This window comes from Maylandia zebra, linkage group LG8, assembly GCF_041146795.1.
Source record: "Maylandia zebra isolate NMK-2024a linkage group LG8, Mzebra_GT3a, whole genome shotgun sequence".
NCBI lineage: Eukaryota > Metazoa > Chordata > Actinopteri > Cichliformes > Cichlidae > Maylandia > Maylandia zebra.
Genome location: NC_135174.1, coordinates 14,804,403 through 14,817,156, shown reverse-complemented (window position 1 = coordinate 14,817,156; position 12,754 = coordinate 14,804,403). Strand labels below are relative to the sequence as shown.

The 12,754-nt window shown below is 40.1% G+C and overlaps 1 long non-coding RNA gene across 5 annotated transcripts; it reads left to right on the top strand.

Moving 5' to 3' along the window:
- The first annotated feature begins 3,855 nt into the window (after positions 1-3,855).
- On the top strand, positions 3,856-9,247 carry LOC143419839 (uncharacterized). Of its 5 annotated transcripts, none has more exons than XR_013099857.1 (4): positions 3,856-3,970; positions 5,409-5,597; positions 5,944-6,040; positions 8,290-9,247. It is a non-coding gene; the product is annotated as an uncharacterized LOC143419839 (long non-coding RNA). The 5 variants fall into 5 exon arrangements; XR_013099858.1 differs by having other exon boundaries at positions 5,944-6,048; XR_013099859.1 differs by having other exon boundaries at positions 5,409-5,611.
- The last annotated feature ends 3,507 nt before the right edge of the window (positions 9,248-12,754 follow it).

Here is a 12,754-nt window from a genome sequence, read left to right as displayed (position 1 = left end):
GAAGGAGTATGGGACCTGGCATATGTGCTTGGACCGTGGTAGTTCGTCTTTCTCTGTGACGCACGAGAGAGTCATGCATCTTCTCTCACACATCTTCTATTTCAGTTTCACATTTTGAAAATTCAAGAAACTTCAAAAAGCCAAGTCACTTTTTTTTTATGTCCCATTTGGATCTTTAGCCATCAGAATTGTTGTCTTAAGGCCAAGAAAGATGCCAAGTGGATTTGTTTTACCAAGTGGATCATCATGGCCTTGCCATATTGGTCCATTTGATTGACCTTTATTATAATTATGTATTTATTTTATTTTCGGTTGCTACAAACGGGACAGACATGACTGGGGGATAGGACAGGGAGAAAGAATGAAAGAAAGAGGGAGAGAAAGAAAAACAGAGGGGAGAAGAGACGGTGAGAAAGGGGGGAAGAAAGAAAGAAAAACAAACAAAACACCTGGATCACCTGGATGGATAAAAAAAAACAGAAGAGAAAGCAAACAAAAGAAGAGCAACATAATAAAAAACAGCACCATCACAATAAACTAGCTAGTAGATATTAAACGATATTGTGCAGCACGCAAGATAGACAGCGCACAATGTGCTTTGAGGCAGCAGCCAAGAAAGGTGTAGTCCACGTCTGTGAACACCCGTGTGTACACCTGTGTGCACACCTGTGTGGATCAGCATGCTTGTATACCAAAGGTTTCTCCATGTAACGATCTGCTAGGGAGTGTGGGGAGCCATAGCCCTGTCCCCCAGGGCATGAAGCAGGTATGGAGGAGATCCAGGCCCCAGATATCCAGAGGCCCCAGAGTACGAGGATCCGAGGAGGACCACCAAAAGGAGGGGAACCGTGCCACCCTCCTGGGAAGAGCTGAGTAACGAGAGGTCACCCAGCAGCTACAGAGCAGAGGCCAGAGGGGGTTGCAGTGGCGTGCCCGCGGGCTCTGCTGGTAGCCAGCTGTGCCAGAGAGGACCGAGCTTCAGGCCCAGAGGCCTGAGGGCACCCCACCCCCCGGAAGGGGCCCAGCCGGGCCACAGGCGCCAGGCCCCGCCAATCGGCCACCAGGAGTGAGCCGGTACATACAGTCACTTTCTTTCCAAGCTCCTTAGACTACCACGTCCTGGATGCCTGAGAACCTACTTGAACATAGTTCAGATTCTTCATCACTTTCCTTCACTTTATAGTCTTCTTCCACTTCTGCGGGTGGGTGATGTGCTTTTTTAGAGAAAGGGTAGGATGTGATCTAAATATTGGTAATATGTTCTTCCTGAACATTGATTCTTCCTCCTCATTATACTAAATGACAATATATGCATTGTTCTACTGGTCATTCCTTTCCACAACATTGTAAAAAAATGATCTCACAAGCCTCCAGTGCAATGGAGGCTTGTGAGCATACTTTGTGTATTATTGTAGGGTCTACCTTACAATATAAAGCACCTTGATGCGACTGTTGTAGTGATTTGGTGCTGTATAAATAAAATTGAATTGAATGTAGAGCGCCTGTTTCCTCATTGTGCTGCTTGTTGTTGTTGTTATGACCATTGCTTGACCCCACACATCAGTGATCCAAGATCCAAGATATCTGAAAGCAGTATGGTGTGAAAATATGGCCCTTTGCAACACTTTGTACATTTTTGTCCACGAGGACATCAGGTGTTATAAAATCTAATAAAAACCCCATAAATAAATCAAATTACTTAAAATGTATTCCAATCATGCATAGCATACTACTTTTGCGTTTTAAAAGTCGGTGTTAATGTCCTTCCACATGTGGAAAGCGAGAGAAAACACGCTGCTGTTTGCACATATTTAATAATCAGCTCTGAACAGGAGCAGAAGCAGAGTCCAGCCTGTTGCTCTTACAGTATAATACTCATAATAAAAGTACAGTAACCGTGGTTAGTCACTGAGCAGCCCGGTGCGTCTCTCTTGATTTCTTTAGTCAGGGTAAATTCATTCACCTGCACGGGTTAGCTAAACGAACTTTACAAAAGAAGTTTCCCCTACAGCTAGGGTTGCCAACCGTCCCTTAAAATACGGAATCGTCCCGTATTTAGAAACAAAAGTACACGTCCCGTATTGAGCTAATAAGGGACGCACTTTGTCCCGTAATACAGTGAGAATCAAAAGTAGTCTATAACTTTTAATGGAATTAACACTTTGTTTGAAAACATAATTCCCAGCCCTTCTCCTGCTTTGTGACCAATGAGCTGACAGCACACTTATGACAATTCGAGTATAACAATTCAGATTACCGCTCATCTCATTGGTCGAGGAAAGGTCGCTTGCGGAGAAAATACCGGAAGACAACAGATGACCACAACAACAAGCATGGCCAACAGGGGAACAAACGCCGACACTGCGGTGCAAGTCTCGGATGACAGTACACCTAAAGCTGGGCAGACACTGTGCGATTTTTTCAGTCGCGTTATTCAGCTCCTGCTCAAACTGCACGATTGACTCGCAGGGGTTAGAAGTTGGTAGGTCACGATGCAGGTCTCACACTATACGGCCCGATGCTCCGATGCGACCTGAGTGCTCACACTGTGCCTCCATAAAATGAAGGTTATAACAGAAAATCTGTCGCTCGCTCTCTCTGTCTTTCACTCACACAGACACGCAAACCACCACCATCAACTTTGCTAAATTGCTAATGAAAAACATTGATCAGGCAGCTGTGATTGAGCAGCAGTGTAGATCCAACTATTTTCACGGTTGTTGTGGTCGTGATAATTTTGTGATGCCACATGGAAAAGGCTCGGATGAGCTTTCCAAAGTTCTACAAGTTGTGCCTCCATCGCTTGTGTCCAGATCACACGCAGCACTGCCGTGCTGCTCCGTCTTTTTCACCGACGTTTACGTGTTTGCGCGTGAGCAGTGTGAGTGCCTGTGGTGACGCCCTCACGAGCGATTGATGATCGGGAGCTGGTCGTGAGGTGTTAATCACTTCTCGTTACCCCACGTATACTACACGACGCACGATGAAGGCCAAAATCGGTCCGATCACTCAAAAATCGGCTCAAAATGGGCCTAAAACCGCACAGTGTAAGCCCAGCATTAGAGCAGCAACGTTTGTTCCCCTCAGAGAAAGGGAAGAATGGGAAAAGGAAAACACCTGGCTGGAAAAAGTTAATATGGGCATGTGCAGTGATTATCAGCGCTATGTGGCCAGAAGTGTGATAATATAATTTATTTTGTGTAATAAACAACTGTAAGGATAGATGATTACAACAAATAGATGACTAATACATAAAAGTAATACATAGATGAGTAATGATGCGTAATCATGGGAACAAGCGGGTTTTCAAACAGGAGCAGCTGATTAGCATTAGAAAAGCTGAAATAATACCTCAACTGAAGCCAATTGTACTAAATGCACTAAATGTGCACTGTTACAAGAATATTTTTCTTTCTATTGTTTTCTTTTATTTTAAGTTAAGCAGGACAGAGTTCTTTTAAAGAAAGATTTACTTATATTCTCAAAAGTTAAGCATGACAAGCTTCTGTTTAAGAAAGAGACCTGTTTTACTGTGTTAATGTTGTCATTTTGAGCTAAAAATAAATGGCTAAATGATCATTTGTTTCACATGTGTTCATATCACAAAGAATTGAATATGCATCTACACTCTAAAAAGTAATTAATGGGATCTTTAGTCATTACTTACATATATATGTTGTTGTGAAATGAAAAATCAAGTTCATAAATACTGTTAGACTTCCTAATTAAAATTTTTATTTTATTGAGTTCGGGTGACACATAAATTATGCCTCTTTACTCAATAAATAATCGTGATTTGTCTGAATTTAAAATCTTCTTTTAATCAAAAAACAATATAATTTTAAGTTCTGTCGATGTAAAATACAACTTGATGACGTGTAAACAGCTCATAGTTCCCTTCTTCTACACAAGCGGACATATTCAACAGCACGTGTTCAAGGTTTATCAAGAGCTGTGTTCGTCGCGAACGGTGAGTAATTTTATGCGAAATTACACATATCTGCAGTCGCTCTGGATTTTGTTAGTTTACTTTAAAACAACGACGTAACATACATAACATACATCTTAGCTTGCCCCCGCGTTTGTGTGTTTTAATATACACACAGCAGCTAATTCCGCGATAGCATAAATTGTTGGGCTCTTTTTGGAAAATTTAACACTGACGTTACTCTAATGCAGACCACTGTAATTGTCTTATAATTTTTAAAAGATAGCGGACGTTGTTCGCCCCGGCGCAAACTACTATGCTAACGTAGCTAGCCAAGCTAAGTTGTGTTCACTGTGATTTTATTTTTGAAATGTGAAATTTATTTTTTGAAGGGAAGCATTTTATGTTAGTAATTGTTAAGAAACGCTTCTAAATTTTCGTAACGTTACGGGGTGAAGTTCAACCCCATTGGCTTCTGCGCAGGAAGTGCGGTCGCCATTAGTCCGGTGTGTCTGTTGACCGCTAAGAGCGGTTCTTCACCGGCTGCTCGGCCTATTTTCACAGGTAAAAGACCAGACTTAAGTGCACTGTGCCGCATATGGTAGGCTAGTTAGCTGTCCCTAATTTTTGGGTACTTTCCGTGTTTTGTAGAGACGTAGAGGCGACGTGCATTGGCACTGGCTGTAACATTTATATGCCTCAATAAAGGTTGAAAGTAAGAAAAAAATCAATAGCGGGCCGCCATCTTGGTTGGGTCCCCATTCGCCACCAGTGCATTTTTTCTACTGAGGAATGTATTCACCCATGGTAAATAAGGAAAATGTTTAAATATTTTTCCAAACAGATAAGGCAAGAAAGGTCAATAATCCCACATATGGTTTCAGTAGTATGCCAGTTTTTGCAACACTAGGGTGCACAAAAATGACCATAGCTGCTGACTCAGCATTGATTCCAATTTGGTTTTGGAGAATGAAATGAAAACAGATCAAGTGGGATTATTGACATTGTAGCTTGTGTATAAAAAAGTTTGGGGTTTTTTTCGTATTTACTGTCAGAAATGATTCTGTCCTGTCATGCCACACCTTATGTTTGCTTTTGTTGATAAAAAAAAACTATATATATATATATATATATATATATATATATATATATATATATATATATATATATATATATAATTTATTTTTTGAGTTAACACATTCCTCAGTAGAAATACATGCACTGGGGGCGAGTGGAGACCCCTCCAAGATCGCGGTCGTTGGGGATACACGCTCCAACAGACTGGCCCAGTCCATGTCACCTCTATGTATATTTGATCTATGGAAAGCCACGTTAGGCCTTCCAGCACCCAGTGTATTCAGGTCTATGTAGTTTTGAATGTTTGGTTCTAGCTCACACAGCTTTGACAGTTGAAACTTATTCACTGTATTGAAGACTCACAGGTGAAGTTGAAAATACCATCTTTTGTATTTTTGTGCAGGCACAACTTTCTGGTGTTATACACTGTCCTGGCGTTGCAGATCTAGGGGTTCCAGTTAAGACGTGGTCAGCCTTCTAAAGAAAGTGGGAATCTCACCGAAATATTCAGTTACTTTGCTGTGTTTCTTGCCAGGACAAAGGCTCAAACCATCATCTTCTCCTGGTATCGAATACCAAGGGACCTTCTGAAGTAAGCTTTAGCAAGTAAGCTTGAATTGAGTAATTCAGAATCATGAAGTATGGATTGGCCTTGCAAAATCTGTAAATTTGCAACCTCCACTAAGGAAGAGCTGATGAAACATTATAGGTTACGCCATATCCCCAGTGTACAGCCTCTGCCATGTCCTTACCTAGATTGTTTTTGTTCATTTAAGTCATGGGGTAGCCTAAAATCACACAGATCAAGGAAACACTCAACTCACTCAACAATGAGAACCTCTGAAATACTCAGTTTCTGTTGCCAGTTCTGTAATGTGGGCACATTTTCCACTGAAAAAGAGTATTTTGAACACCTTCTATTTTTTTCTATCAATCAGGACAACACAGTTGAAAAGCGCAGAGAAATTGCTATTCGCTGCCTCATAGTCTATCTTGGAGAGAAGGAGGAGGATCTTTTCAAACAATACAGCGCAAGTACTTGAGTTGGTTTTTAATTTTTTGTTTAGTTTTGAATGCATGTCTCTGTTGGGTCTTTGTGTTTTGTTCATTGGATTTTCTGTTCAGGGTTGAGTATTTAAGTCATTCAGTGCCATAGACGTCTTTAGACGTCAAAATGAATCCGAACGCTCAGTGCCATAGATGCCTCTTGAGCTTTTTATTGAATTGAGAAGGTGGTGGAGTTGATTACATGGATAAAATCCCACCAGCGTGACAGTCGGCTCTACTGAGAACGAGTATTGTGGCGCGATTTTTGATCCAGCTCGTCATTTCGAGCTTGAGGTGTCTGCAGCCTGACGTCATGGTTTTTCTAGCGATTCCAGTGAACATGAACCGGATTTATCTGACCAGTATCTCCTGTTAGAAACTTCTGAAGGCAGCAGGGACCAGAATAATGAACGATTTGCTGCATAAAACGCACAGAAATTGTTGATAGACGAACCGATGGCCGGGTGGGTCGCGCACTCACTTGTGCGGGAGTAACACACACACACAGACTCTCTGAATCATAAATCAGTCGCTTTTTTCTTATATATTTTTCAAATGTTGAAATTGTCTATAAACAACTATTTTTATACAAAAAATAATCTGCCAAAAGTACATTTTTACAGGTGATTTTTTTACTTCATAGTAGTAAAACATAGTTGAGATGTTGCATGAATCATTGAAACACGAAATATTTACATCAAAGTCACTGATCTGCTAGAAAAACCTATTTACACAAAGCGCTTTTGATCCAGAAACAGGTGTTTTGTCATGAAAGTTTCTCTTTTCTACTGCAGATTTCTAAATAACAGAGGTAGAAACATTTTTTTTTGCTGCTGAAAGAAGAGAGACTCATTTTTGTCATGGTGGTTTCAGAATTCACATAGTCATAGAACAAAATATTCTGTGAGCCTTCAAAATCAGTGAAAAAGCTAAATATCTCTGGCACTGAGGGGAGTATGAAATCTGAGAGTGGCTGGCACTGAATGAGTTAAGGGACATTCCAACCCTAAGTGAAGATATGTCTATTGCCATGTATAAGTGAGAAAAAAGCATTTCAGAATTACAATCCGAAGATGTTTATTGCCATTGTCATTGAACATAATTTGCTGAATAGAAACCTGTTTCCGTGATAAGGTGCAACATAAACACACAGGATAAAAAATTTTGTAGCCAGCGCAGTCATTTTCCTGATCTGGCAGCAGCTTTAGCAGAGCATAAACAATGGAAGTGAATGGCAGGTACTAGCATTTTGTGTGCAAAAGTGATTAAAATCACTCAATAATGATACCAAGTATTCCTGGGGAGCTCAACAATCATGCTGACTGCAAATGAAAAGTATGAATTGACATGAAGGATTTTCAGGAGCCGATTTAGACTTGGGACTACATTACGACAAAGCACTGCTGTAAGCCTCCACATGGTTATAACACAGCAGTTGAAGCCACTGCCGACCAGTGTCTATAAACCAACATGCTATTTGTGCAATATTTCTTCAACAAATCAAAGACCCATCCATTGTTACTGCAGCTTACCATGCTTGTATAGTAGTGGCTGTGTGTGTTTGTTTATGGAAGCTGGAGGCTTTTCCAACTGTTGCGTTATATCCATGCACCATGCAGTGGATGTTTACAGCGGTGTTTGTCGTAACTGCAATGTAGTCTCAAGTCTAAATCAGCTTCTGCAAATCTTCCGTGTTACTTTTGCACTTTTCATTTGCCGTGAACATGATTACTGAGCTCCCAAGAAATATTTGTTTTCATTACTGTTTTCATTTTTGTTAGTCATTTTAATCACTTTTGCACACAACATGCTAGCACCTGCTATTCACTTCCATTGTTTGTGCTCTGCTAAAGCAAATGGATTGCTTCCGGATCAGGAGAATTAGTGTGCTGTTTACAAAAGGCTTGTTTCTCACTTTCTAACTGTGGCAATATGGCAATAGATAAAATTTCACTTAGAAGTGGAATAACCCTTAAAAATGATTTATTAGATTTTCTTTTCAAAGTGGAAAAACAAAACTGTGAAAAACAAGACATTTTTTATTTTAAACGTTGGATTATGGTTGAATTTAGCTTTTAAAAATTACAGAATGACAAAGTAAAATCACTGAAAAACACAAAAGACAACCTGTTTTAGCTTATTTTCCTACCTGTAGTAGTTCATTCCCTTATGCACGTCATCCTGAAGTGCTTGAGCTATGTATTTTATACATCCTAACATTTAATTTCTCCTACAAGGATGAGGAGGAGCTCAACGCAGACCTTGCAATGCAAATCATGAAGATTGCTATCATTGGTGATGGGCCTCCAACCATCATCGTTGAGGGATCCAAGATCCTGGAGAGGATTGATGTTGCCAGATCCTGTGCTTTGATGATGGGAGTAATCTACGCTCTGAACCTTACCTATCCCAAGCAGCTGAAATTTACCTTTGAGGTATTTCAAAAGCTATGCCTTGAGCTTGATGGACAAAAAGCCAGCTCTAAAGTAATGAATCTTTAGTTTGGTATTTTCTAGAGCAGACTTGATAGACCATTCGTGAGTGAGTTTCACAAAAACCTTATTCCTGCATTTCTGGCACTACTTCATTGTGTTTTACTAAATTTTAAAGCGCTGTTCTTAAGTCTTCTGAGTTAATGGTTTGCTGTGTCTTAAATGCTGTTATTTGCACATTTTTAAGGAATGCGTTTAATTTCTCCCATGACCTGTGTTCTGAGGGTATTGGTGTGTTTTAAAGTTTGTGTAATGCCCTCTTTAGCTGGCCTTAATCTTGAGGGTGAAAAGTCAAATATGGAAGAGAATCAAGAATACTTTGTAAGAGTGCTGACAAAGTTGAATGAAAGAAGCTTTGCTCATTTTATGTTTAAATTAGTGCATTTAATGTATAGCAGCCTGTCATCTTTTGTTTTGATTCACTGTCACATGTTAAAGTAAAAAAAAGAGGATTCAAGTAGTAGGTTTTATTACAATTTTAATACACAGTTCCTTAAGTTTCAGCGGGCAATTTGTGTTCTAGGAAACTGAAGCCCACAAATCTTGCACTTCGCATGCACGTTAAAGAATTGTGATGTTTGTTATTGTAATTAAATGGGTCTAACTCATTTGAATACATCTGTCTGAATTTCTATTCTTTCTGAGCACCAGGTACGAGTCCCTTAGCTGATGTCCAGGTATTTGGCATCACATCTGCCGCATTCAAACAAATACACACAACATCCATTTCTTTTTTCTGAAGGTCATGACACAAGCGCACACACAGCCCATGTTAAGGCTGACGTTCGTTTGGGGAAAAAAGTGATCGACAAGTTTCTAAGGTCTTAGAACCTTGACTTCTTTGTGGGCAGGCACCACCATGCATGAGCCTGCCTACGCGGTAGTCATGGTTATAAGACACAGCCAAATGATCAAGGTTGTATTTTGGAGCGAATTAGCCTGCTGGGAAACAGGTAAATACCCTTATAGAATCTCCTGTGGGACCAAAAAATTACTACACTGTAACCAAAATATCATATTTGACCAACATAAATACTATTTATGCCGACAGTTAAGTTCATTTTAATTATAAATGTGTTTTATTTTGATCAAAAAGTTACTTCACCATACATAAATATAATCTTGGATCAACTTAAATTCCTGTGTATTTGTTGACAATTATTAAGTTCATGTTACTCAGAATGTGGTTTTTTTTGTGGCCAAAAAGTAACTTCACTATACGTAAAATTCACGTTGGATCAACTTAAATTTTTGTGTTCTAGTCGAAAATTATTAAGTTAATTTTACTTAAGAATGTTTTTAATTGTGGCCAAAAAAGCTACTTCACCATACTCAAAAATATTGCTTTGAATTAATGTTATTCTGCCAGAAGTTGGCTTAACTCAAAAATTCTAGTGGAAAACGTTAACATGTTTTTTTTATTTGAACCAATGTTTTACTTATTAGAGTGTACTTAAATCAACTTCAAGTCAAATGGTTAAAAAAATAATTTCACACACAAAAAAAGAGCTAGAAAATTCACCACACTGGGAAGGGTGAAGACAACTGGGTCGCCCGGCCCTGGCCACGAGGTGTCCCTTATTTATTTTTCAGGGAGTTGGCAACCCTACCTACAGCCGAATGCTCATCTTAGCTAGCTAGGTAGCTAGTTAAGGACCTAAATTACAGATTCGCTTACAAACACATTTAACTTACCAAAAATAATGCGGTGGGGCCTCAGGTCCTCCTGTCCGATAGTCCAATTTACTGAAGAACACCTCAGGCTGTCACTTTGAAATAGTCGGTAATGTAAACGCTGGACCTCTCAGCATCTGCCATTCCCAAACAGACACATGCAAGTTTGTCCGTGACCGCAGCCTCTTCGTCCGTGTTTTCTCCAGTCATTGGTCAGCATTATAATATATGCAAATACATTTAGGTTGGAATCCCCGTCCCCCCGCCCCCCAGCGCGCCCCCGGATGCTAAAACAGTGCCAGCAGAGTGAAACCGAAAAATGGATGAAACCGAGAAAAAAAACTGGATTGAAACCAAAAAAAAAAATTGTAAGCGAAAACACAAAAATTACAGTTTCAATTAATTGTTTTTCACTATCATTTTTTTTTCAGTTTCAGTACCAGACTTTTCAGTACATTTATTTCAGTTACAATATTTTTTTTCGGTTTCAATATTTTTTTTGGTTTCATTTCAAGGTGGCATCGTTCTGATCCCGTACAGGAAGCTTTCACGATGTCTTCTCGGGCGCTGATAATTGGCGTCTGTCTTGTGTCAATAACTTCAATAACTTCAATAATTAAACCATCAACGTGTCTTTTAGACCCCATTCCTACAAAACTGCTCAAAGAAGTCCTGCCATTAATTAATTCTTCGATCTTAAATATGATCAACCTATCTCTAATGATCGGCTATGTACCACAGGCCTTCAAGCTAGCTGTAGTTAAACCTTTACTCAAAAAGCCATCTCTAGACCCAGCAGTCTTAGCTAATTATAGGCCAATCTCCAACCTTCCTTTCATATTAAAAATCCTTGAAAGAGTAGTTGTCAAACAGCTAACAGATCATCTGCAGAGGAATGGTTTATTTGAAGAGTTTCAGTCAGGTTTCAGAGCTCATCACAGCACAGAAACAGCTTTAGTGAAGGTTACAAATGATCTTCTTATGGCCTCTGACAGTGGACTCATCTCTGTGCTTGTCCTGCTAGACCTTAGTGCAGCATTCGATAATGTCAACCATAATATCCTATTAGAGCGATTAGAACATGCTGTAGGTATTACAGGTACTGCACTGCAGTGGTTTGTATCATATCTATCTAATAGACTCCAATTTGATCATGTAAATGGAGAGTCCTCTTCACACACTGAGGTTAATTATGGAGTTCCACAGGGTTCAGTGCTAGGACCAATTCTGTTTACATTATACATGCTTCCCTTAGGCAGTATCATTAGAAGACATAGCATACATTTTCACTGCTATGCAGATGACACCCAGCTCTATCTGTCCATGAAGCCAGATAACACACACCAATTAGTTAAACTGCAGGAATGTCTTTGTCATGGTCCTGGGTCGGTGACCCAGCGCTTTTAGTTTGTTATCATTTTCTAGATGATGATTGTTTAGGTTCTGTGTTATATTCGGTCTGCCTCTGAGTCTGCGTCTGTATCTGTCTGTCTATGGTGTCACCCCATCTGTTTGTGAATCTGTCTGTTTAGTTCAATGTCTTGTCTGGTTCCATGTGTCTGAGTTTCCTGTTTTATTGTGAAGGTCCGTGTCGTATGTGAGTGTGATCAGTTTACGTTTCCCCTGTCCCGTCAGCCCAGATTCCTCCCAGCTGTGTTGCCCTCTTGTCTCTCATCCCCTGATTACTGGTGTGTGTATTTAAGCCCCGTGTGTTTTCCTGCCTGTTGCCGGTTCGTCTGCGTTCCTCCGTGTATCTCTGCATTCATCTGCGTTACATGGTGTCCTGTCTATGCGTCTCTCTGCCCCGCACCCCTTTTGTATGGTCTCAGGTTTGCTTTTTAGTTTCTCCCAGTTTAGGTTTCCGTTTGTAATTGTTCATGCTGAGTTGCCTGTTTTCGCCACCACCACCACCTGGTAAATAAACATCACTCTGTCATCAGTTTGCTGCATCTTGGGTCCTCCTTTTCCTCCACACCACACGGCTCCCTCCGCCAGCCGTGACAGTCTTAAAGACATAAAGACCTGGATGGCCGCTAACTTTCTGCTTCTTAATTCAGATAAAACTGAGGTTATTGTACTCGGCCCTGAAAAGCCTAGAAATATGGTATCTAACCAGATTCTTACTGTGGATGGCATTACCTTGGCCTCCAGTAACGCTGTGAGAAACCTTGGAGTCATTTTTGACCAGGACATGTCCTTGAATGCACATATTAAACAAATATGTAAGACTGCGTTTTTCCATTTGCGCAACATCTCTAAAATTAGAAATATCCTGTCTCAGAGTGACGCTGAAAAACTAGTTCATGCATTTATTACTTCCAGGCTGGACGACTGTAATTCATTATTATCAGGATGTCCAAAAAACTCACTGAAAAGCCTTCAGCTAATCCAAAATGCTGCAGCAAGAGTCCTGACATGGACTAGAAAGAGAGAGCATATTTCTCCTGTTTTGGCTTCCCTTCATTGGCTTCCTGTTAAATCCAGAATTGAATTCAAAATCCTGCTCCTCACATACAAGGTCTTAAATAATCAGGCC